Raw genomic sequence first — 27,886 nt, 5'->3', positions numbered from 1 at the left:
TACCAAACCTGTGCATTTTTTAAAACTAGAGACTTAGGGGAATCCAAGATGGGGTGACTTGTGGGGCTCTGACCAGGTTCTGTCACCCAGAATCCTTTGCAAACCTCAAAACGTGGCTAAAAAAGCACGTTTTCCTCACAAATCAGTGACAGAAAGTTCTGGAATCTGAGAGGACCCACAAATTTCCTTCCACCCAGAGTTCCCCCAAGTCTCCCGATAAAAATGATACCTCACTTGTGTGGGTAGACCTAGCGCCCGCGACAGGAAATGCCCCAAAACACAACATGGACACATCCCATTTTAGGACAGAAAACAGAGATGTTTTCTGCAAAGTGCCTACCTGTAGATTTTGGCCTCTAGCTCAGCCGGCACCTAGGGAAACCTACCAAACCTGTGCATTTTTTAAAACTAGAGACCTAGGGGAATCCAAGATGGGGTGACTTGTGGGGCTCTGACCAGGTTCTGTTACCCTTAATCCTTTGCAAACCTCAAAATATGGCTAAAATAACACGTTTTCCTCACATTTCGGTGACAGAAAGTTCTGGAATCTGAGAGGAGCCACAAATTTCCTTCCACCCAGCGTTCCCCCAAGTCTCCGGATAAAAATGATACCTCACTTGTGTGGGTAGGCCTAGCGCCCGCGACAGGAAATGCCCCAAAACACAACATGGACACATCCCATTTTTTGACAGAAAACAGGGCTGTTTTTTGCAAAGAGCCTACCTGTAGATTTTGGCCTCTAGCTCAGCCGGCACCTAGGGAAACCTACCAAACCTGTGCATTTTTTAAAACTAGAGACCTAGGGGAATCCAAGATGGGGTGACTTGTGGGGCTCTGACCAGTTTCTGTTACCCAGAATCCTTTGCAAACCTCAAAATGTGGCTAAAATAACACGTTTTCCTCACATTTCGGTAACAGAAAGTTCTGGAATCTGAGAGGTGCCACAAATTTCCTTCCACCCTGCGTTCCCCCAAGTCTCCCGATAAAAATGATACCTCACTTGTGTGGGTAGGCCTAGCGCCCGTGACAGAAAATGCCCCAAAACACAACGTGGATACATCACATTTTTTCATAGAAAACAGTGCCTACCTGTGGATTTTGGCCTCTAGCTCAGCCGGCACCTGTGGAAACCTAGCAAACCAGCGCATTTTTGAAAACTAGAAACCCAGGGGAATCCAAGATGGGGTGACTTATGGGGCTCTGACCAGGTTCTGTTACCCAGAATCCTTTGCAAACCTCAAAATGTGGCTAAAATAACACATTTTCCTCACAAATCAGTGACAGAAAGTTCTGGAATCTGAGAGGAGCCACAAATTTCCTTCCACCCAGAGTTCCCCCAAGTCTCCCGATAAAAATGATACCTCACTTGTGTGGGTAGGCCTAGCGCTCGCGACAGGAAATGCCCCAAAACACAACATGGACACATCCCATTTTATGACAGAAAACAGAGCTGTTTTCTGCAAAGTGCCTACCTGTAGATTTTGGCCTCTAGCTCAGCCGGCACCTAGGGAAACCTACCAAACCTGTGCATTTTTTAAAACTAGAGACCTAGGGGAATCCAAGATGGGGTGACTTGTGGGGCTCTGACCAGGTTCTGTTACCCTTAATCCTTTGCAAACCTCAAAATATGGCTAAAATAACACGTTTTCCTCACATTTCGGTGACAGAAAGTTCTGGAATCTGAGAGGAGCCACAAATTTCCTTCCACCCAGCGTTCCCCCAAGTCTCCGGATAAAAATGATACCTCACTTGTGTGGGTAGGCCTAGCGCCCGCGACAGGAAATGCCCCAAAACACAACATGGACACATCCCATTTTTTGACAGAAAACAGGGCTGTTTTTTGCAAAGAGCCTACCTGTAGATTTTGGCCTCTAGCTCAGCCGGCACCTAGGGAAACCTACCAAACCTGTGCATTTTTTAAAACTAGAGACCTAGGGGAATCCAAGATGGGGTGACTTGTGGGGCTCTGACCAGTTTCTGTTACCCAGAATCCTTTGCAAACCTCAAAATGTGGCTAAAATAACACGTTTTCCTCACATTTCGGTAACAGAAAGTTCTGGAATCTGAGAGGTGCCACAAATTTCCTTCCACCCTGCGTTCCCCCAAGTCTCCCGATAAAAATGATACCTCACTTGTGTGCGTAGGCCTAGCGCCCGTGACAGAAAATGCCCCAAAACACAACGTGGATACATCACATTTTTTCATAGAAAACAGTGCCTACCTGTGGATTTTGGCCTGTAGCTCAGCCGGCACCTGTGGAAACCTAGCAAACCAGCACATTTTTGAAAACTAGAAACCCAGGGGAATCCAAGATGGGGTGACTTATGGGGCTCTGACCAGGTTCTGTTACCCAGAATCCTTTGCAAACCTCAAAATGTGGCTAAAATAACACATTTTCCTCACAAATCAGTGACAGAAAGTTCTGGAATCTGAGAGGAGCCACAAATTTCCTTCCACCCAGAGTTCCCCCAAGTCTCCCGATAAAAATGATACCTCACTTGTGTGGGTAGGCCTAGCGCTCGCGACAGGAAATGCCCCAAAACACAACATGGACACATCCCATTTTATGACAGAAAACAGAGCTGTTTTCTGCAAAGTGCCTACCTGTAGATTTTGGCCTCTAGCTCAGCCGGCACCTAGGGAAACCTACCAAACCTGTGCATTTTTTAAAACTAGAGACCTAGGGGAATCCAAGATGGGGTGACTTGTGGGGCTCTGACCAGGTTCTGTTACCCTTAATCCTTTGCAAACCTCAAAATATGGCTAAAATAACACGTTTTCCTCACATTTCGGTGACAGAAAGTTCTGGAATCTGAGAGGAGCCACAAATTTCCTTCCACCCAGCGTTCCCCCAAGTCTCCGGATAAAAATGATACCTCACTTGTGTGGGTAGGCCTAGCGCCCGCGACAGGAAATGCCCCGAAACACAACATGGACACATCCCATTTTTTGACAGAAAACAGGGCTGTTTTTTGCAAAGAGCCTACCTGTAGATTTTGGCCTCTAGCTCAGCCGGCACCTAGGGAAACCTACCAAACCTGTGCATTTTTTAAAACTAGAGACCTATGGGAATCCAAGATGGGGTGACTTGTGGGGCTCTGACCAGTTTCTGTTACCCAGAATCCTTTGCAAACCTCAAAATGTGGCTAAAATAACACGTTTTCCTCACATTTCGGTAACAGAAAGTTCTGGAATCTGAGAGGTGCCACAAATTTCCTTCCACCCTGCGTTCCCCTAAGTCTCCCGATAAAAATGATACCTCACTTGTGTGGGTAGGCCTAGCGCCCGTGACAGAAAATGCCCCAAAACACAACGTGGATACATCACATTTTTTCATAGAAAACAGTGCCTACCTGTGGATTTTGGCCTCTAGCTCAGCCGGCACATGTGGAAACCTAGCAAACCAGCGCATTTTTGAAAACTAGAAACCCAGGGGAATCCAAGATGGGGTGACTTATGGGGCTCTGACCAGGTTCTGTTACCCAGAATCCTTTGCAAACCTCAAAATGTGGCTAAAATAACACATTTTCCTCACAATTCAGTGACAGAAAGTTCTGGAATCTGAGAGGAGCCACAAATTTCCTTCCACCCAGAGTTCCCCCAAGTCTCCCGATAAAAATGATACCTCACTTGTGTGGGTAGGCCTAGCGCTCGAAACAGGAAATGCCCCAAAACACAATATGGACACATCCCATTTTTTGACAGAAAACAGGGCTGTTTTTTGCAAAGTGCCTACCTGTAGATTTTGGCCTCTAGCTCAGCCGGCACCTAGGGAAACCTACCAAACCTGTGCATTTTTTAAAACTAGAGACCTAGGGGAATCCAAGATGGGGTGACTTGTGGGGCTCTGACCAGGTTCTGTTACCCAGAATCCTTTGCAAACCTCAAAATGTGGCTAAAATAACACGTTTTCCTCACATTTCGGTGACAGAAAGTTCTGGAATCTGAGGGGAGCCACAAATTTCTTTCCACCCTGCGTTCCCCCAAGTCTCCCGATAAAATGATACCTCACTTGTGTGGGTAGGCCTAGCGCCCGTGACAGAAAATGCCCCAAAACACAACGTGGACACATCATATTTTTTCATAGAAAACAGTGCCTACCTGTGGATTTTGGCCTCTAGCTCAGCCGGCACTTGGTGAAACCTTGCAAACCAGCGCATTTTTGAAAACTAGAAACCCAGGGGCATCCAAGATGGGGTGACTTATGGGGCTCTGACCAGGTTCTGTTACCCAGAATCCTTTGCAAACCTCAAAATGTGGCTAAAATAACACATTTTCCTCACATTTCGGTGACAGAAAGTTCTGGAATCTGAGAGGAGCCACAAATTCCCTTCCACCCAGCGTTCCCCCAAGTCTCCAGATAAAAATTATACCTCACTTATGTGGGTAGGCCTAGCGCCCGCGACAGGAAATGCCCCAAAACACAACGTGGACACATCCCATTTTTTGACAGAAAACAGAGCTGTTTTTTGCAAAGTGCCTACCTGTAGATTTTGGCCTCTAGCTCAGCCGGCACATAGAGATACCTACCAAACCTGTGCATTTTTTAAAACTAGAGACCTAGGGGAATTCAAGATGGGGTGACTTGTGGGGCTCTGACCAGGTTCTGTCACCCACAATCCTTTGCAAACCTCAAAACGTGGCTAAAAAAGCACGTTTTCCTCACAAATCAGTGACAGAAAGTTCTGGAATCTGAGAGGACCCAAAATTTCCTTCCACCCAGAGTTCCCCCAAGTCTCCCGATAAAAATGATACCTCACTTGTGTGGGTAGACCTAGCGCCCGCGACAGGAAATGCCCCAAAACACAACATGGACACATTCCATTTTATGACAGAAAACAGAGCTGTTTTCTGCAAAGTGCCTACCTGTAGATTTTGGCCTCTAGCTCAGCCGGCACCTAGGGAAACCTACCAAACCTGTGCATTTTTTAAAACTAGAGACCTAGGGGAATCCAAGATGGGGTGACTTGTGGGGCTCTGACCAGGTTCTGTTACCCTTAATCCTTTGCAAACCTCAAAATATGGCTAAAATAACACGTTTTCCTCACATTTCGGTGACAGAAAGTTCTGGAATCTGAGAGGAGCCACAAATTTCCTTCCACCCAGCGTTCCCCCAAGTCTCCGGATAAAAATGATACCTCACTTGTGTGGGTAGGCCTAGCGCCCGTGACAGAAAATGCCCCAAAACACAACGTGGACACATCATATTTTTTCATAGAAAACAATGCCTACCTGTGGATTTTGGCCTCTAGCTCAGCCGGCACTTGGGGAAACCTTGCAAACCAGCGCATTTTTGAAAACTAGAAACCCAGGGGCATCCAAGATGGGGTGACTTATGGGGCTCTGACCAGGTTCTGTTACCCAGAATCCTTTGCAAACCTCAAAATGTGGCTAAAATAACACATTTTCCTCACATTTCGGTGACAGAAAGTTCTGGAATCTGAGAGGAGCCACAAATTCCCTTCCACCCAGCGTTCCCCCAAGTCTCCAGATAAAAATTATACCTCACTTATGTGGGTAGGCCTAGCGCCCGCGACAGGAAATGCCCCAAAACACAACGTGGACACATCCCATTTTTTGACAGAAAACAGAGCTGTTTTTTGCAAAGTGCCTACCTGTAGATTTTGGCCTCTAGCTCAGCCGGCACATAGAGATACCTACCAAACCTGTGCATTTTTTAAAACTAGAGACCTAGGGGAATCCAAGATGGGGTGACTTGTGGGGCTCTGACCAGGTTCTGTCACCCAGAATCCTTTGCAAACCTCAAAACGTGGCTAAAAAAGCACGATTTCCTCACAAATCAGTGACAGAAAGTTCTGGAATCTGAGAGGACCCACAAATTTCCTTCCACCCAGAGTTCCCCCAAGTCTCCCGATAAAAATGATACCTCACTTGTGTGGGTAGACCTAGCGCCCGCGACAGGAAATGCCCCAAAACACAACATGGACACATTCCATTTTATGACAGAAAACAGAGCTGTTTTCTGCAAAGTGCCTACCTGTAGATTTTGGCCTCTAGCTCAGCCGGAACCTAGGGAAACCTACCAAACCTGTGCATTTTTTAAAACTAGAGACCTAGGGGAATCCAAGATGGGGTGACTTGTGGGGCTCTGACCAGGTTCTGTTACCCTTAATCCTTTGCAAACCTCAAAATATGGCTAAAATAACACGTTTTCCTCACATTTCGGTGACAGAAAGTTCTGGAATCTGAGAGGAGCCACAAATTTCCTTCCACCCAGCGTTCCCCCAAGTCTCCGGATAAAAATGATACCTCACTTGTGTGGGTAGGCCTAGCGCCCGCGACAGGAAATGCCCCAAAACACAACATGGACACATCCCATTTTTTGACAGAAAACAGGGCTGTTTTTTGCAAAGAGCCTACCTGTAGATTTTGGCCTCTAGCTCAGCCGGCACCTAGGGAAACCTACCAAACCTGTGCATTTTTTAAAACTAGAGACCTAGGGGAATCCAAGATGGGGTGACTTGTGGGGCTCTGACCAGTTTCTGTTACCCAGAATCCTTTGCAAACCTCAAAATGTGGCTAAAATAACACGTTTTCCTCACATTTCGGTAACAGAAAGTTCTGGAATCTGAGAGGTGCCACAAATTTCCTTCCACCCTGCGTTCCCCCAAGTCTCCCGATAAAAATGATACCTCACTTGTGTGGGTAGGCCTAGCGCCCGTGACAGAAAATGCCCCAAAACACAACGTGGATACATCACATTTTTTCATAGAAAACGGTGCCTACCTGTGGATTTTGGCCTCTAGCTCAGCCGGCACCTGGGGAAACCTAGCAAACCAGCGCATTTTTGAAAACTAGAAACCCAGGGGAATCCAAGATGGGGTGACTTATGGGGCTCTGACCAGGTTCTGTTACCCAGAATCCTTTGCAAACCTCAAAATGTGGCAAAAATAACACATTTTCCTCACAAATCAGTGACAGAAAGTTCTGGAATCTGAGAGGAGCCACACATTTCCTTCCACCCAGAGTTCCCCCAAGTCTCCCGATAAAAATGATACCTCACTTGTGTGGGTAGGCCTAGCGCTCGCGACAGGAAATGCCCCAAAACACAACATGGACACATCCCATTTTTTGACAGAAAACAGGGCTGTTTTTTGCAAAGTGCCTACCTGTAGATTTTGGCCTCTAGCTCAGCCGGCACCTAGGGAAACCTACCAAACCTGTGCATTTTTTTAAACTAGAGACCTAGGGGAATCCAAGATGGGGTGACTTGTGGGGCTCTGACCAGGTTCTGTTACCCAGAATGCTTTGCAAACCTCAAAATGTGGCTAAAATAACACGTTTTCCTCACATTTCGGTGACAGAAAGTTCTGGAATCTGAGGGGAGCCACAAATTTCCTTCCACCCTGCGTTCCCCCAAGTCTCCCGATAAAATGATACCTCACTTGTGTGGGTAGGCCTAGCGCCCGTGACAGAAAATGCCCCAAAACACAACGTGGACACATCATATTTTTTCATAGAAAACAGTGCCTACCTGTGGATTTTGGCCTCTAGCTCAGCCGGCACTTGGGGAAACCTTGCAAACCAGCGCATTTTTGAAAACTAGAAACCCAGGGGCATCAAAGATGGGGTGACTTATGGGGCTCTGACCAGGTTCTGTTACCCAGAATCCTTTGCAAACCTCAAAATGTGGCTAAAATAACACATTTTCCTCACATTTCGGTGACAGAAAGTTCTGGAATCTGAGAGGACCCACAAATTTCCTTCCACCCAGAGTTCCCCCAAGTCTCCCGATAAAAATGATACCTCACTTGTGTGGGTAGACCTAGCGCCCGCGACAGGAAATGCCCCAAAACACAACATGGACACATCCCATTTTATGACAGAAAACAGAGCTGTTTTCTGCAAAGTGCCTACCTGTAGATTTTGGCCTCTAGCTCAGCCGGCACCTAGGGAAACCTACCAAACCTGTGCATTTTTTAAAACTAGAGACCTAGGGGAATCCAAGATGGGGTGACTTGTGGGGCTCTGACCAGGTTCTGTTACCCTTAATCCTTTGCAAACCTCAAAATATGGCTAAAATAACACGTTTTCCTCATATTTCGGTGACAGAAAGTTCTGGAATCTGAGAGGAGCCACAAATTTCCTTCCACCCAGCGTTCCCCCAAGTCTCCGGATAAAAATGATACCTCACTTGTGTGGGTAGGCCTAGCGCCCGCGACAGGAAATGCCCCAAAACACAACATGGACACATCCCATTTTTTGACAGAAAACAGGGCTGTTTTTTGCAAAGAGCCTACCTGTAGATTTTGGCCTCTAGCTCAGCCGGCACCTAGGGAAACCTACCAAACCTGTGCATTTTTTAAAACTAGAGACCTAGGGGAATCCAAGATGGGGTGACTTGTGGGGCTCTGACCAGGTTCTGTTACCCAGAATCCTTTGCAAACCTCAAAATGTGGCTAAAATAACACGTTTTCCTCACATTTCGGTGACAGAAAGTTCTGGAATCTGAGAGGAGCCACAAATTTCCTTCCACCCTGCGTTCCCCCAAGTCTCCCGATAAAATGATACCTCACTTGTGTGGGTAGGCCTAGCGCCCGTGACAGAAAATGCCCCAAAACACAACGTGGATACATCACATTTTTTCATAGAAAACAGTGCCTATCTGTGGATTTTGGCCTCTAGCTCAGCTGGCACATGTGGAAACCTAGCAAACCAGCGCATTTTTGAAAACTAGAAACCCAGGGGAATCCAAGATGGGGTGACTTATGGGGCTCTGACCAGGTTCTGTTACCCAGAATCCTTTGCAAACCTCAAAATGTGGCTAAAATAACACATTTTCCTCACAATTCAGTGACAGAAAGTTCTGGAATCTGAGAGGAGCCACAAATTTCCTTCCACCCAGAGTTCCCCCAAGTCTCCCGATAAAAATGATACCTCACTTGTGTGGGTAGGCCTAGCGCTCGCGACAGGAAATGCCCCAAAACACAACATGGACACATCCCATTTTTTGACAGAAAACAGGGCTGTTTTTTGCAAAGTGCCTACCTGTAGATTTTGGCCTCTAGCTCAGCCGGCACCTAGGGAAACCTACCAAACCTGTGCATTTTTTAAAACTAGAGACATAGGGGAATCCAAGATGGGGTGACTTGTGGGGCTCTGACCAGGTTCTGTTACCCAGAATCCTTTGCAAACCTCAAAATGTGGCTAAAATAACACGTTTTCCTCACATTTCGGTGACAGAAAGTTCTGGAATCTGAGGGGAGCCACAAATTTCTTTCCACCCTGCGTTCCCCCAAGTCTCCCGATAAAATGATACCTCACTTGTGTGGGTAGGCCTAGCGCCCGTGACAGAAAATGCCCCAAAACACAACGTGGACACATCATATTTTTTCATAGAAAACAGTGCCTACCTGTGGATTTTGGCCTCTAGCTCAGCCGGCACTTGGGGAAACCTTGCAAACCAGCGCATTTTTGAAAACTAGAAACCCAGGGGCATCCAAGATGGGGTGACTTATGGGGCTCTGACCAGGTTCTGTTACCCAGAATCCTTTGCAAACCTCAAAATGTGGCTAAAATAACACATTTTCCTCACATTTCGGTGACAGAAAGTTCTGGAATCTGAGAGGAGCCACAAATTCCCTTCCACCCAGCGTTCCCCCAAGTCTCCAGATAAAAATTATACCTCACTTATGTGGGTAGGCCTAGCGCCCGCGACAGGAAATGCCCCAAAACACAACGTGGACACATCCCATTTTTTGACAGAAAACAGGGCTGTTTTTTGCAAAGTGCCTACCTGTAGATTTTGGCCTCTAGCTCAGCCGGCACATAGAGATACCTACCAAACCTGTGCATTTTTTAAAACTAGAGACCTAGGGGAATCCAAGATGGGGTGACTTGTGGGGCTCTGACCAGGTTCTGTCACCCAGAATCCTTTGCAAACCTCAAAACGTGGCTAAAAAAGCACGTTTTCCTCACAAATCAGTGACAGAAAGTTCTGGAATCTGAGAGGACCCACAAATTTCCTTCCACCCAGAGTTCCCCCAAGTCTCCCGATAAAAATGATACCTCACTTGTGTGGGTAGACCTAGCGCCCGCGACAGGAAATGCCCCAAAACACAACATGGACACATTCCATTTTATGACAGAAAACAGAGCTGTTTTCTGCAAAGTGCCTACCTGTAGATTTTGGCCTCTAGCTCAGCCGGCACCTAGGGAAACCTACCAAACCTGTGCATTTTTTAAAACTAGCGACCTAGGGGAATCCAAGATGGGGTGACTTGTGGGGCTCTGACCAGGTTCTGTTACCCTTAATCCTTTGCAAACCTCAAAATATGGCTAAAATAACACGTTTTCCTCACATTTCGGTGACAGAAAGTTCTGGAATCTGAGAGGAGCCACAAATTTCCTTCCACCCAGCGTTCCCCCAAGTCTCCGGATAAAAATGATACCTCACTTGTGTGGGTAGGCCTAGCGCCCGTGACAGAAAATGCCCCAAAACACAACGTGGACACATCATATTTTTTCATAGAAAACAGTGCCTACCTGTGGATTTTGGCCTCTAGCTCAGCCGGCACTTGGGGAAACCTTGCAAACCAGCGCATTTTTGAAAACTAGAAACCCAGGGGCATCCAAGATGGGGTGACTTATGGGGCTCTGACCAGGTTCTGTTACCCAGAATCCTTTGCAAACCTCAAAATGTGGCTAAAATAACACATTTTCCTCACATTTCGGTGACAGAAAGTTCTGGAATCTGAGAGGAGCCACAAATTCCCTTCCACCCAGCGTTCCCCCAAGTCTCCAGATAAAAATTATACCTCACTTATGTGGGTAGGCCTAGCGCCCGCGACAGGAAATGCCCCAAAACACAACGTGGACACATCCCATTTTTTGACAGAAAACAGAGCTGTTTTTTGCAAAGTGCCTACCTGTAGATTTTGGCCTCTAGCTCAGCCGGCACATAGAGATACCTACCAAACCTGTGCATTTTTTAAAACTAGAGACCTAGGGGAATCCAAGATGGGGTGACTTGTGGGGCTCTGACCAGGTTCTGTCACCCAGAATCCTTTGCAAACCTCAAAACGTGGCTAAAAAAGCACGTTTTCCTCACAAATCAGTGACAGAAAGTTCTGGAATCTGAGAGGACCCACAAATTTCCTTCCACCCAGAGTTCCCCCAAGTCTCCCGATAAAAATGATACCTCACTTGTGTGGGTAGACCTAGCGCCCGCGACAGGAAATGCCCCAAAACACAACATGGACACATTCCATTTTATGACAGAAAACAGAGCTGTTTTCTGCAAAGTGCCTACCTGTAGATTTTGGCCTCTAGCTCAGCCGGCAACTAGGGAAACCTACCAAACCTGTGCATTTTTTAAAACTAGAGACCTAGGGGAATCCAAGATGGGGTGACTTGTGGGGCTCTGACCAGGTTCTGTTACCCTTAATCCTTTGCAAACCTCAAAATATGGCTAAAATAACACGTTTTCCTCACATTTCGGTGACAGAAAGTTCTGGAATCTGAGAGGAGCCACAAATTTCCTTCCACCCAGCGTTCCCCCAAGTCTCCGGATAAAAATGATACCTCACTTGTGTGGGTAGGCCTAGCGCCCGCGACAGGAAATACCCCAAAACACAACATGGACACATCCCATTTTTTGACAGAAAACAGGGCTGTTTTTTGCAAAGAGCCTACCTGTAGATTTTGGCCTCTAGCTCAGCCGGCACCTAGGGAAACCTACCAAACCTGTGCATTTTTTAAAACTAGAGACCTAGGGGAATTCAAGATGGGGTGACTTGTGGGGCTCTGACCAGGTTCTGTCACCCAGAATCCTTTGCAAACCTCAAAACGTGGCTAAAAAAGCACGTTTTCCTCACAAATCAGTGACAGAAAGTTCTGGAATCTGAGAGGACCCACAAATTTCCTTCCACCCAGAGTTCCCCCAAGTCTCCCGATAAAAATGATACCTCACTTGTGTGGGTAGACCTAGCGCCCGCGACAGGAAATGCCCCAAAACACAACATGGACACATTCCATTTTATGACAGAAAACAGAGCTGTTTTCTGCAAAGTGCCTACCTGTAGATTTTGGCCTCTAGCTCAGCCGGCACCTAGGGAAACCTACCAAACCTGTGCATTTTTTAAAACTAGAGACCTAGGGGAATCCAAGATGGGGTGACTTGTGGGGCTCTGACCAGGTTCTGTTACCCTTAATCCTTTGCAAACCTCAAAATATGGCTAAAATAACACGTTTTCCTCACATTTCGGTGACAGAAAGTTCTGGAATCTGAGAGGAGCCACAAATTTCCCTCCACCCAGCGTTCCCCCAAGTCTCCGGATAAAAATGATACCTCACTTGTGTGGGTAGGCCTAGCGCCCGTGACAGAAAATGCCCCAAAACACAACGTGGACACATCATATTTTTTCATAGAAAACAGTGCCTACCTGTGGATTTTGGCCTCTAGCTCAGCCGGCACTTGGGGAAACCTTGCAAACCAGCGCATTTTTGAAAACTAGAAACCCAGGGGAATCCAAGATGGGGTGACTTATGGGGCTCTGACCAGGTTCTGTTACCCAGAATCCTTTGCAAACCTCAAAATGTGGCTAAAATAACACATTTTCCTCACATTTCGGTGACAGAAAGTTCTGGAATCTGAGAGGAGCCACAAATTCCCTTCCACCCAGCGTTCCCCCAAGTCTCCAGATAAAAATTATACCTCACGTAGCGCCCGCGACAGGAAATGCCCCAAAACACAACGTGCATACATCACATTTTTTCATAGAAAACAGTGCCTACCTGTGGATTTTGGCCTCTAGCTCAGCCGGCACCTGTGGAAACCTAGCAAACCAGCGCATTTTTGAAAACTAGAAACCCAGGGGAATCCAAGATGGGGTGACTTATGGGGCTCTGACCAGGTTCTGTTACCCAGAATCCTTTGCAAACCTCAAAATGTGGCTAAAATAACCCATTTTCCTCACAAATCAGTGACAGAAAGTTCTGGAATCTGAGAGGAGCCACAAATTTCCTTCCACCCAGAGTTCCCCCAAGTTTCCCGATAAAAATGATACCTCACTTGTGTGGGTAGGCCTAGCGCTCGCGACAGGAAATGCCCCAAAACACAACATGGACACATCCCATTTTTTGACAGAAAACAGGGCTGTTTTTTGCAAAGTGCCTACCTGTAGATTTTGGCCTCTAGCTCAGCCGGCACCTAGGGAAACCTACCAAACCTGTGCATTTTTTAAAACTAGAGACCTAGGGGAATCCAAGATGGGGTGACTTGTGGGGCTCTGACCAGGTTCTGTTACCCAGAATCCTTTGCAAACATCAAAATGTGGCTAAAATAACACGTTTTCCTCACATTTCGGTGACAGAAAGTTCTGGAATCTGAGGGGAGCCACAAATTTCCTTCCACCCTGCGTTCCCCCAAGTCTCCCGATAAAATGATACCTCACTTGTGTGGGTAGGCCTAGCGCCCGTGACAGAAAATGCCCCAAAACACAACGTGGACACATCATATTTTTTCATAGAAAACAGTGCCTACCTGTGGATTTTGGCCTCTAGCTCAGCCGGCACTTGGGGAAACCTTGCAAACCAGCGCATTTTTGAAAACTAGAAACCCAGGGGCATCCAAGATGGGGTGACTTATGGGGCTCTGACCTGGTTCTGTTACCCAGAATCCTTTGCAAACCTCAAAATGTGGCTAAAATAACACATTTTCCTCACATTTCGGTGACAGAAAGTTCTGGAATCTGAGAGGACCCACAAATTTCCTTCCACCCAGCGTTCCCCCAAGTCTCCCGATAAAAATGATACCTCACTTGTGTGGGTAGACCTAGCGCCCGCGACAGGAAATGCCCCAAAACACAACATGGACACATCCCATTTTTTGACAGAAAACAGAGCTGTTTTTTTGCAAGTGCCTACCTGTAGATTTTGGCCTCTAGCTCAGCCGGCACCTAGGGAAACCCACCAAACCTGTGCATTTTTTAAAACTAGAGACCTAGGGGAATCCAAGATGGGGTGACTTGTGGGGCTCTGACCAGGTTCTGTTACCCTTAATCCTTTGCAAACCTCAAAATATGGCTAAAATAACACGTTTCCCTCACATTTCGGTGACAGAAAGTTCTGGAATCTGAGAGGAGCCACAAATTTCCTTCCACCCAGCGTTCCCCCAAGTCTCCGGATAAAAATGATACCTCACTTGTGTGGGTAGGCCTAGCGCCCGTGACAGAAAATGCCCCAAAACACAACGTGGACACATCATATTTTTTATAGAAAACAGTGCCTACCTGTGGATTTTGGCCTCTAGCTCAGCCGGCACTTGGGGAAACCTTGCAAACCAGCGCATTTTTGAAAACTAGAAACCCAGGGGCATCCAAGATGGGGTGACTTATGGGGCTCTGACCAGGTTCTGTTACCCAGAATCCTTTGCAAACCTCAAAATGTGGCTAAAATAACACATTTTCCTCACATTTCGGTGACAGAAAGTTCTGGAATCTGAGAGGAGCCACAAATTCCCTTCCACCCAGCGTTCCCCCAAGTCTCCAGATAAAAATTATACCTCACCTATGTGGGTAGGCCTAGCGCCCGCGACAGGAAATGCCCCAAAACACAACGTGGACACATCCCATTTTTTGACAGAAAACAGAGCTGTTTTTTGCAATGTGCCTACCTGTAGATTTTGGCCTCTAGCTCAGCCGGCACATAGAGATACCTACCAAACCTGTGCATTTTTTAAAACTAGAGACCTAGGGGAATCCAAGATGGGGTGACTTGTGGGGCTCTGACCAGGTTCTGTCACCCAGAATCCTTTGCAAACCTCAAAACGTGGCTAAAAAAGCACGTTTTCCTCACAAATCAGTGACAGAAAGTTCTGGAATCTGAGAGGACCCACAAATTTCCTTCCACCCAGAGTTCCCCCAAGTCTCCCGATAAAAATGATACCTCACTTGTGTGGGTAGACCTAGCGCCCGCGACAGGAAATGCCCCAAAACACAACATGGACACATTCCATTTTATGACAGAAAACAGAGCTGTTTTCTGCAAAGTGCCTACCTGTAGATTTTGGCCTCTAGCTCAGCCGGCAACTAGGGAAACCTACCAAACCTGTGCATTTTTTAAAACTAGAGACCTAGGGGAATCCAAGATGGGGTGACTTGTGGGGCTCTGACCAGTTTCTGTTACCCAGAATCCTTTGCAAACCTCAAAATGTGGCTAAAATAACACGTTTTCCTCACATTTTGGTAACAGAAAGTTCTGGAATCTGAGAGGTGCCACAAATTTCCTTCCACCCTGCTTTCCCCCAAGTCTCCCGATAAAAGTGATACCTCACTTGTGTGGGTAGGCCTAGCGCCCGTGACAGAAAATGCCCCAAAACACAACGTGGATACATCACATTTTTTCATAGAAAACAGTGCCTACCTGTGGATTTTGGACTCTAGCTCAGCCGGCACCTGTGGAAACCTAGCAAACCAGCGCATTTTTGAAAACTAGAAACCCAGGGGAATCCAAGATGGGGAGACTTATGGGGCTCTGACCAGGTTCTGTTACCCAGAATCCTTTGCAAACCTCAAAATGTGGCTAAAATAACACATTTTCCTCACAAATCAGTGACAGAAAGTTCTGGAATCTGAGAGGAGCCACAAATTTCCTTCCACCCAGAGTTCCCCCAAGTCTCCCGATAAAAATGATACCTCACTTGTGTGGGTAGGCCTAGCGCTCGCGACAGGAAATGCCCCAAAACACAACATGGACACATCCCATTTTTTGACAGAAAACAGGGCTGTTTTTTGCAAAGTGCCTACCTGTAGATTTTGGCCTCTAGCTCAGCCGGCACCTAGGGAAACCTACCAAACCTACCAAACCCCATAAGTCACCTCCAAGATGGGGTGACTTATGGGGCTCTGACCAGGTTCTGTTACCCAGAATCCTTTGCAAACCTCAAAATGTGGCTAAAATAACACATTTTCCTCACATTTCGGTGACAGAAAGTTCTGGAATCTGAGAGGACCCACAAATTTCCTTCCACCCAGAGTTCCCCCAAGTCTCCCGATAAAAATGATACCTCACTTGTGTGGGTTGACCTAGCGCCCGCGACAGGAAATGCCCCAAAACACAACATGGACACATCCCATTTTATGACAGAAAACAGAGCTGTTTTCTGCAAAGTGCCTACCTGTAGATTTTGGCCTCTAGCTCAGCCGGCACCTAGGGAAACCTACCAAACCTGTGCATTTTTTAAAACTAGAGACCTAGGGGAATCCAAGATGGGGTGACTTGTGGGGCTCTGACCAGGTTCTGTTACCCTTAATCCTTTGCAAACCTCAAAATATGGCTAAAATAACACGTTTTACTCACATTTCGGTGACAGAAAGTTCTGGAATCTGAGAGGAGCCACAAATTTCCTTCCACCCAGCGTTCCCCCAAGTCTCCGGATAAAAATGATACCTCACTTGTGTGGGTAGGCCTAGCGCCCGCGACAGGAAATGCCCCAAAACACAACATGGACACATCCCATTTTTTGACAGAAAACAGGGCTGTTTTTTGCAAAGAGCCTACCTGTAGATTTTGGCCTCTAGCTCAGCCCTCACCTAGGGAAACCTACCAAACCTGTGCATTTTTTAAAACTAGAGACCTAGGGGAATCCAAGATGGGGTGACTTGTGGGGCTCTGACCAGTTTCTGTTACCCAGAATCCTTTGCAAACCTCAAAATGTGGCTAAAATAACACGTTTTCCTCACATTTCGGTAACAGAAAGTTCTGGAATCTGAGAGATGCCACAAATTTCCTTCCACTCTGCGTTCCCCCAAGTCTCCCGATAAAAATGATACCTCACTTGTGTGGGTAGGCCTAGCGCCCGTGACAGAAAATGCCCCAAAACACAACGTGGATACATCACATTTTTTCATAGAAAACGGTGCCTAACTGTGGATTTTGGCCTCTAGCTCAGCCGGCACCTGGGGAAACCTAGCAAACCAGCGCATTTTTGAAAACTAGAAACCCAGGGGAATCCAAGATGGGGTGACTTATGGGGCTCTGACCAGGTTCTGTTACCCAGAATCCTTTGCAAACCTCAAAATGTGGCAAAAATAACACATTTTCCTCACAAATCAGTGACAGAAAGTTCTGGAATCTGAGAGGAGCCACAAATTTCCTTCCACCCAGAGTTCCCCCAAGTCTCCCGATAAAAATGATACCTCACTTGTGTGGGTAGGCCTAGCGCTCGCGACAGGAAATGCCCCAAAACACAACATGGACACATCCCATTTTTTGACAGAAAACAGGGCTGTTTTTTGCAAAGTGCCTACCTGTAGATTTTGGCCTCTAGCTCAGCCGGCACCTAGGGAAACCTACCAAACCTGTGCATTTTTTAAAACTAGAGACCTAGGGGAATCCAAGATGGGGTGACTTGTGGGGCTCTGACCAGGTTCTGTTACCCAGAATCCTTTGCAAACCTCAAAACGTGGCTAAAAAAACACGTTTTCCTCACAAATCAGAGACAGAAAGTTCTGGAATCTGAGAGGAGCCACAAATTTCCTTCCACCCTGCGTTCCCCCAAGTCTCCCGATAAAATGATACCTCACTTGTGTGGGTAGGCCTAGCGCCCGTGACAGAAAATGCCCCAAAACACAACGTGGACACATCATATTTTTTCATAGAAAACAGTGCCTACCTGTGGATTTTGGCCTCTAGCTCAGCCGGCACTTGGGGAAACCTTGCAAACCAGCGCATTTTTGAAAACTAGAAACCCAGGGGAATCCAAGATGGGGTGACTTATGGGGCTCTGACCAGGTTCTGTTACCCAGAATCCTTTGCAAACCTCAAAATGTGGCTAAAATAACACATTTTCCTCACATTTCGGTGACAGAAAGTTCTGGAATCTGAGAGGAGCCACAAATTCCCTTCCACCCAGCGTTCCCCCAAGTCTCCAGATAAAAATTATACCTCACTTATGTGGGTAGGCCTAGCGCCCGCGACAGGAAATGCCCCAAAACACAACGTGGACACATCCCATTTTTTGACAGAAAACAGAGCTGTTTTTTGCAAAGTGCCTACCTGTAGATTTTGGCCTCTAGCTCAGCCGGCACCTAGGGAAACCTACCAAACCTGTGCATTTTTTAAAACTAGAGACCTAGGGGAATCCAAGATGGGGTGACTTGTGGGGCTCTGACCAGGTTCTGTTACCCAGAATCCTTTGCAAACCTCAAAACGTGGCTAAAAAAACACGTTTTCCTCACAAATCAGAGACAGAAAGTTCTGGAATCTGAGAGGAGCCACAAATTTCCTTCCACCCTGCGTTCCCCCAAGTCTCCCGATAAAATGATACCTCACTTGTGTGGGTAGGCCTAGCGCCCGTGACAGAAAATGCCCCAAAACACAACGTGGACACATCATATTTTTTCATAGAAAACAGTGCCTACCTGTGGATTTTGGCCTCTAGCTCAGCCGGCACTTGGGGAAACCTTGCAAACCAGCGCATTTTTGAAAACTAGAAACCCAGGGGAATCCAAGATGGGGTGACTTATGGGGCTCTGACCAGGTTCTGTTACCCAGAATCCTTTGCAAACCTCAAAATGTGGCTAAAATAACACATTTTCCTCACATTTCGGTGACAGAAAGTTCTGGAATCTGAGAGGAGCCACAAATTCCCTTCCACCCAGCGTTCCCCCAAGTCTCCAGATAAAAATTATACCTCACTTATGTGGGTAGGCCTAGCGCCCGCGACAGGAAATGCCCCAAAACACAACGTGGACACATCCCATTTTTTGACAGAAAACAGAGCTGTTTTTTGCAAAGTGCCTACCTGTAGATTTTGGCCTCTAGCTCAGCCGGCACATAGAGATACCTACCAAACCTGTGCATTTTTTTAAACTAGAGACCTAGGGGAATCCAAGATGGGGTGACTTGTGGGGCTCTGACCAGGTTCTGTCACCCAGAATCCTTTGCAAACCTCAAAACGTGGCTAAAAAAGCACGTATTCCTCACAAATCAGTGACAGAAAGTTCTGGAATCTGAGAGGACCCACAAATTTCCTTCCACCCAGAGTTCCCCCAAGTCTCCCGATAAAAATGATACCTCACTTGTGTGGGTAGACCTAGCGCCCGCGACAGGAAATGCCCCAAAACACAACATGGACACATCCCATTTTATGACAGAAAACAGAGCTGTTTACTGCAAAGTGCCTACCTGTAGATTTTGGCCTCTAGCTCAGCCGGCACCTAGGGAAACCTACCAAACCTGTGCATTTTTTAAAACTAGAGACCTAGGGGAATCCAAGATGAGGTGACTTGTGGGGCTCTGACCAGGTTCTGTTACCCTTAATCCTTTGCAAACCTCAAAATATGGCTAAAATAACACGTTTTCCTCACATTTCGGTGACAGAAAGTTCTGGAATCTGAGAGGAGCCACAAATGTCCTTCCACCCAGCGTTCCCCCAAGTCTCCGGATAAAAATGATACCTCACTTGTGTGGATAGGCCTAGCGCCCGCAACAGGAAATGCCCCAAAACACAACATGGACACATCCCATTTTTTGACAGAAAACAGGGCTGTTTTTTGCAAAGAGCCTACCTGTAAATTTTGGCCTCTAGCTCAGCCGGCACCTAGGGAAACCTACCAAACCTGTGCATTTTTTAAAACTAGAGACCTAGGGGAATCTAAGATGGGGTGACTTGTGGGGCTCTGACCAGTTTCTGTTACCCAGAATCCTTTGCAAACCTCAAAATGTGGCTAAAATAACACATTTTCCTCACATTTCGGTAACAGAAAGTTCTGGAATCTGAGAGGTGCCACAAATTTCCTTCCACCCTGCGTTCCCCCTAGTCTCCCGATAAAAATGATACCTCACTTGTGTGGGTAGGCCTAGCGCTCGTGACAGAAAATGCCCCAAAACACAACGTGGATACATCACATTTTTTCATAGAAAACGGTGCCTACGTGTGGATTTTGGCCTCTAGCTCAGCCGGCACCTGGGAAAACCTAGCAAACCAGCGCATTTTTGAAAACTAGAAACCCAGGGGAATCCAAGATGGGGTGACTTATGGGGCTCTGACCAGGTTCTGTTACCCAGAATCCTTTGCAAACCTCAAAATGTGGCTAAAATAACACATTTTCCTCACATTTCGGTGACAGAAAGTTCTGGAATCTGAGAGGAGCCACAAATTTCCTTCCACCCAGCGTTTCCCCAAGTCTCCCGATAAAAATTATACCTAACTTATGTGGGTAGGCCTAGCGCCCGCGACAGGAAATGCCCCAAAACACAACGTGGACACATCCCATTTTTTGACAGAAAACAGAGCTGTTTTTTGCAAAGTGCCTACCGGTAGATTTTGGCCTCTAGCTCAGCCGGCACATAGAGATACCTACCAAACCTGTGCATTTTTGAAAACTAGAGACCTAGGGGAATCCAAGATGGGGTGACTTGTGGGGCTCTGACCAGGTTCTGTTACCCAGAATCCTTTGCAAACCTCAAAACGTGGCTAAAAAAACACGTTTTCCTCACAAATCAGTGACAGAAAGTTCTGGAATCTGAGAGGAGCCACAAATTTCCTTCCACCCAGAGTTCCCCCAAGTCTCCCGATAAAAATGATACCTCACTTGTGTGGGTAGGCCTAGCGCTCGCGACAGGAAATGCCCCAAAACACAACATGGACACATCCCATTTTTTGACAGAAAACAGGGCTGTTTTTTTCAAAGTGCCTACCTGTAGATTTTGGCCTCTAGCTCAGCCGGCACCTAGGGAAACCTACCAAACCTGTGCATTTTTTAAAACTAGAGACCTAGGGGAATCCAAGATGGGGTGACTTGTGGGGATCTGACAAGGTTCTGTTACCCAGAATCCTTTGCAAACCTCAAAATGTGGCTAAAATAACACGTTTTCGTCACATTTCGGTGACAGAAAGTTCTGGAATCTGAGAGGAGCCACAAATTTCCTTCCACCCTGCGTTCCCCCAAGTCTCCCGATAAAATGATACCTCACTTGTGTGGGTAGGCCTAGCGCCCGTGACAGAAAATGCCCCAAAACACAACGTGGACACATCATATTTTTTCATAGAAAACAGTGCCTACCTGTGGATTTTGGCCTCTAGCTCAGCCGGCACTTGGGGAAACCTTGCAAACCAGCGCATTTTTGAAAACTGGAAACCCAGGGGAATCCAAGATGGGGTGACTTATGGGGCTCTGACCAGGTTCTGTTACCCAGAATCCTTTGCAAACCTCAAAATGTGGCTAAAATAACACATTTTCCTCACATTTCGGTGACAGAAAGTTCTGGAATCTGAGAGGAGCCACAAATTTCCTTCCACCCAGCGTTCCCCCAAGTCTCCCGATAAAAATTATACCTCACTTATGTGGGTAGGCATAGCGCCCGCGACAGGAAATGCCCCAAAACACAACGTGGACACATCCCATTTTTTGACAGAAAACAGAGCTGTTTTTTGCAAAGTGCCTACCTGTAGATTTTGGCCTCTAGCTCAGCCGGCACATAGAGATACCTACCAAACCTGTGCATTTTTTAAAACTAGAGACCTAGGGGAATCCAAGATGGGGTGACATGTGGGGCTCTGACCAGGTTCTGTCACCCAGAATCCATTGCAAACCTCAAAACGTGGCTAAAAAAGCACGTTTTCCTCACAAATCAGTGACAGAAAGTTCTGGAATCTGAGAGGACCCACAAATTTCCTTCCACCCAGAGTTCCCCCAAGTCTCCCGATAAAAATGATACCTCACTTGTGTGGGTAGACCTAGCGCCCGCGACAGGAAATGCCCCAAAACACAACATGGACACATTCCATTTTATGACAGAAAACAGAGCTGTTTTCTGCAAAGTGCCTACCTGTAGATTTTGGCCTCTAGCTCAGCCGGCAACTAGGGAAACCTACCAAACCTGTGCATTTTTTAAAACTAGAGACCTAGGGGAATCCAAGATGGGGTGACTTGTGGGGCTCTGAACAGGTTCTGTTACCCTTAATCCTTTGCAAACCTCAAAATATGGCTAAAATAACACGTTTTCCTCACATTTCGGTGACAGAAAGTTCTGGAATCTGAGAGGAGCCACAAATTTCCTTCCACCCTGCGTTCCCCCAAGTCTCCCGATAAAAATGATACCTCACTTGTGTGGGTAGGCCTAGCGCCCGTGACAGAGAATGCCCCAAAACACAACGTGGATACATCACATTTTTTCATAGAAAACAGTGCCTACCTGTGGATTTTGGCCTCTAGCTCAGCCGGCACCTGTGGAAACCTAGCAAACCAGCGCATTTTTGAAAACTAGAAACCCAGGGGAATCCAAGATGGGGTGACTTATGGGGCTCTGACCAGGTTCTGTTACCCAGAATCCTTTGCAAACCTCAAAATGTGGCTAAAATAACACGTTTTCCTCACAAATCAGTGACAGAAAGTTCTGGAATCTGAGAGGAGCCACAAATTTCCTTCCACCCAGAGTTCCCCCAAGTCTCCCGATAAAAATGATACCTCACTTGTGTGGGTAGGCCTAGCGCTCGCGACAGGAAATGCCCCAAAACACAACATGGACACATCCCATTTTTTGACAGAAAACAGGGCTGTTTTTTGCAAAGTGCCTACCTGTAGATTTTGGCCTCTAGCTCAGCCGGCACCTAGGGAAACCTACCAAACCTGTGCATTTTTTTAAACTAGAGACCTAGGGGAATCCAAGATGGGGTGACTTGTGGGGCTCTGACCAGGTTCTGTTACCCAGAATCCTTTGCAAACCTCAAAATGTGGCTAAAATAACACATTTTCCTCACATTTCGGTGACAGAAAGTTCTGGAATCTGAGGGGAGCCACAAATTTCCTTCCACCCTGCGTTCCCCCAAGTCTCCCGATAAAATGATACCTCACTTGTGTGGGTAGGCCTAGCGCCCGTGACAGAAAATGCCCCAAAACACAACATGGACACATCATATTTTTCCATAGAAAACAGTGCCTACCTGTGGATTTTGGCCTCTAGCTCAGCCGGCACTTGGGGAAACCTTGCAAACCAGCGCATTTTTGAAAACTAGAAACCCAGGGGCATCCAAGATGGGGTGACTTATGGGGCTCTGACCAGGTTCTGTTACCCAGAATCCTTTGCAAACCTCAAAATGTGGCTAAAATAACACATTTTCCTCACATTTCGGTGACAGAAAGTTCTGGAATCTGAGAGGACCCACAAATTTCCTTCCACCCAGAGTTCCCCCAAGTCTCCCGATAAAAATGATACCTCACTTGTGTGGGTAGACCTAGCGCCCGCGACAGGAAATGCCCCAAAACACAACATGGACACATCCCATTTTATGACAGAAAACAGAGCTGTTTTCTGCAATGTGCCTACCTGTAGATTTTGGCCTCTAGCTCAGCCGGCACCTAGGGAAACCTACCAAACCTGTGCATTTTTTAAAACTAGAGACCTAGGGGAATCCAAGATGGGGTGACTTGTGGGGCTCTGACCAGGTTCTGTTACCCTTAATCCTTTGCAAACCTCAAAATATGGCTAAAATAACACGTTTTCCTCACATTTCGGTGACAGAAAGTTCTGGAATCTGAGAGGAGCCACAAATTTCCTTCCACCCAGCGTTCCCCCAAGTCTCCGGATAAAAATGATACCTCACTTGTGTGGGTAGGCCTAGCGCCCTCGACAGGAAATGCCCCAAAACACAACATGGACACATCCCATTTTTTGACAGAAAACAGGGCTGTTTTTTGCAAAGAGCCTAACTGTAGATTTTGGCCTCTAGCTCAGCCGGCACCTAGGGAAACCTACCAAACCTGTGCATTTTTTAAAACTAGAGACCTAGGGGAATCCAAGATGGGGTGACTTGTGGGGCTCTGACCAGTTTCTGTTACCCAGAATCCTTTGCAAACCTCAAAATGTGGCTAAAATAACACGTTTTCCTCACATTTCGGTAACAGAAAGTTCTGGAATCTGAGAGGTGCCACAAATTTCCTTCCACCCTGCGTTCCCCCAAGTCTCCCAATAAAAATGATACCTCACTTGTGTGGGTAGGCCTAGCGCCCGTGACAGAAAATGCCCCAAAACACAACGTGGATACATCACATTTTTTCATAGAAAACGGTGCCTACCTGTGGATTTTGGCCTCTAGCTCAGCCGGCACCTGGGGAAACCTAGCAAACCAGCGCATTTGTGAAAACTAGAAACCCAGGGGAATCCAAGATGGGGTGACTTATGGGGCTCTGACCAGTTTCTGTTACCCAGAATCCTTTGCAAACCTCAAAATGTGGCAAAAATAACATATTTTCCTCACAAATCAGTGACAGAAAGTTCTGGAATCTGAGAGGAGCCACAAATTTCCTTCCACCCAGAGTTCCCCCAAGTCTCCCGATAAAAATGATACCTCACTTGTGTGGGTAGGCCTAGCGCTCGCGACAGGAAATGCCCCAAAACACAACATGGACACATCCCATTTTATGACAGAAAACAGGGCTGTTTTTTGCAAAGTGCCTACCTGTAGATTTTGGCCTCTAGCTCAGCCGGCACCTAGGGAAACCTACCAAACCTGTGCATTTTTTAAAACTAGAGACCTAGGGGAATCCAAGATGGGGTGACTTGTGGGGCTCTGACCAGGTTCTGTTACCCAGAATCCTTTGCAAACCTCAAAATGTGGCTAAAATAACACGTTTTCCTCACATTTCGGTGACAGAAAGTTCTGGAATCTGAGAGGAGCCACAAATTTCCTTCCACCCTGCGTTCCCCCAAGTCTCCCGATAAAATGATACCTCACTTGTGTGGGTAGGCCTAGCGCCCGTGACAGAAAATGCCCCAAAACACAACGTGGACACATCATATTTTTTCATAGAAAACAGTGCCTACCTGTGGATTTTGGCCTCTAGCTCAGCCGGCACTTGGGGAAACCTTGCAAACCAGCGCATTTTTGAAAACTAGAAACCCAGGGGAATCCAAGATGGGGTGACTTATGGGGCTCTGACCAGGTTCTGTTACCCAGAATCCTTTGCAAACCTCAAAATGTGGCTAAAATAACACATTTTCCTCACATTTCGGTGACAGAAAGTTCTGGAATCTGAGAGGAGCCACAAATTCCCTTCCACCCAGCGTTCCCCCAAGTCTCCAGATAAAAATTATACCTCACTTATGTGGGTAGGCCTAGCGCCCGCGACAGAAAATGCCCCAAAACACAACGTGGACACATCCCATTTTTTGACAGAAAACAGAGCTGTTTTTTGCAAAGTGCCTACCTGTAGATTTTGGCCTCTAGCTCAGCCGGCACATAGAGATACCTACCAAACCTGTGCATTTTTTTAAACTAGAGACCTAGGGGAATCCAAGATGGGGTGACTTGTGGGGCTCTGACCAGGTTCTGTCACCCAGAATCCTTTGCAAACCTCAAAACGTGGCTAAAAAAGCACGTTTTCCTCACAAATCAGTGACAGAAAGTTCTGGAATCTGAGAGGACCCACAAATTTCCTTCCACCCAGAGTTCCCCCAAGTCTCCCGATAAAAATGATACCTCACTTGTGTGGGTAGACCTAGCGCCCGCGACAGGAAATGCCCCAAAACACAACATGGACACATCCCATTTTATGACAGAAAACAGAGCTGTTTACTGCAAAGTGCCTACCTGTAGATTTTGGCCTCTAGCTCAGCCGGCACCTAGGGAAACCTACCAAACCTGTGCATTTTTTAAAACTAGAGACCTAGGGGAATCCAAGATGAGGTGACTTGTGGGGCTCTGACCAGGTTCTGTTACCCTTAATCCTTTGCAAACCTCAAAATATGGCTAAAATAACACGTTTTCCTCACATTTCGGTGACAGAAAGTTCTGGAATCTGAGAGGAGCCACAAATTTCCTTCCACCCAGCGTTCCCCCAAGTCTCCGGATAAAAATGATACCTCACTTGTGTGGGTAGGCCTAGCACCCGCAACAGGAAATGCCCCAAAACACAACATGGACACATCCCATTTTTTGACAGAAAACAGGGCTGTTTTTGGCAAAGAGCCTACCTGTAAATTTTGGCCTCTAGCTCAGCCGGCACCTAGGGAAACCTACCAAACCTGTGCATTTTTTTAAACTAGAGACCTAGGGGAATCTAAGATGGGGTGACTTGTGGGGCTCTGACCAGTTTCTGTTACCCAGAATCCTTTGCAATCCTCAAAATGTGGCTAAAATAACACATTTTCCTCACATTTCGGTAACAGAAAGTTCTGGAATCTGAGAGGTGCCACAAATTTCCTTCCACCCTGCGTTCCCCCAAGTCTCCCGATAAAAATGATACCTCACTTGTGTGGGTAGGCCTAGCGCTCGTGACAGAAAATGCCCCAAAACACAACGTGGATACATCACATTTTTTCATAGAAAACGGTGCCTACCTGTGGATTTTGGCCTCTAGCTCAGCCGGCACCTGGGAAAACCTAGCAAACCAGCGCATTTTTGAAAACTAGAAACCCAGGGGAATCCAAGATGGGGTGACTTATGGGGCTCTGACCAGGTTCTGTTACCCAGAATCCTTTGCAAACCTCAAAATGTGGCTAAAATAACACATTTTCCTCACATTTCGGTGACAGAAAGTTCTGGAATCTGAGAGGAGCCACAAATTTCCTTCCACCCAGCGTTTCCCCAAGTCTCCCGATAAAAATTATACCTAACTTATGTGGGTAGGCCTAGCGCCCGCGACAGGAAATGCCCCAAAACACAACGTGGACACATCCCATTTTTTGACAGAAAACAGAGCTGTTTTTTTGCAAAGTGCCTACCGGTAGATTTTGGCCTCTAGCTCAGCCGGCACATAGAGATACCTACCAAACCTGTGCATTTTTGAAAACTAGAGACCTAGGGGAATCCAAGATGGGGTGACTTGTGGGGCTCTGACCAGGTTCTGTTACCCAGAATCCTTTGCAAACCTCAAAACGTGGCTAAAAAAACACGTTTTCCTCACAAATCAGTGACAGAAAGTTCTGGAATCTGAGAGGAGCCACAAATTTCCTTCCACCCAGAGTTTCCCCAAGTCTCCCGATAAAAATGATACCTCACTTGTGTGGGTAGGCCTAGCGCTCGCGACAGGAAATGCCCCAAAACACAACATGGACACATCCCATTTTTTGACAGAAAACAGGGCTGTTTTTTTCAAAGTGCCTACCTGTAGATTTTGGCCTCTAGCTCAGCCGGCACCTAGGGAAACCTACCAAACCTGTGCATTTTTTAAAACTAGAGACCTAGGGGAATCCAAGATGGGGTGACTTGTGGGGATCTGACAAGGTTCTGTTACCCAGAATCCTTTGCAAACCTCAAAATGTGGCTAAAATAACACGTTTTCCTCACATTTCGGTGACAGAAAGTTCTGGAATCTGAGAGGAGCCACAAATTTCCTTCCACCCTGCGTTCCCCCAAGTCTCCCGATAAAATGATACCTCACTTGTGTGGGTAGGCCTAGCGCCCGTGACAGAAAATGCCCCAAAACACAACGTGGACACATCATATTTTTTCATAGAAAACAGTGCCTACTTGTGGATTTTGGCCTCTAGCTCAGCCGGCACTTGGGGAAACCTTGCAAACCAGCGCATTTTTGAAAACTGGAAACCCAGGGGTATCCAAGATGGGGTGACTTATGGGGCTCTGACCAGGTTCTGTTACCCAGAATCCTTTGCAAACCTCAAAATGTGGCTAAAATAACACATTTTCCTCACATTTCGGTGACAGAAAGTTCTGGAATCTGAGAGGAGCCACAAATTTCCTTCCACCCAGCGTTCCCCCAAGTCTCCCGATAAAAATTATACCTCACTTATGTGGGTAGGCATAGCGCCCGCGACAGGAAATGCCCCAAAACACAACGTGGACACATCCCATTTTTTGACAGAAAACAGAGCTGTTTTTTGCAAAGTGCCTACCTGTAGATTTTGGCCTCTAGCTCAGCCGGCACATAGAGATACCTACCAAACCTGTGCATTTTTTAAA

This window comes from Pleurodeles waltl, chromosome 9, assembly GCF_031143425.1.
Source record: "Pleurodeles waltl isolate 20211129_DDA chromosome 9, aPleWal1.hap1.20221129, whole genome shotgun sequence".
In the NCBI taxonomy this organism is placed as follows: Eukaryota; Metazoa; Chordata; class Amphibia; order Caudata; family Salamandridae; genus Pleurodeles; species Pleurodeles waltl.
Note: the sequence above shows the minus strand (reverse complement) of the source record.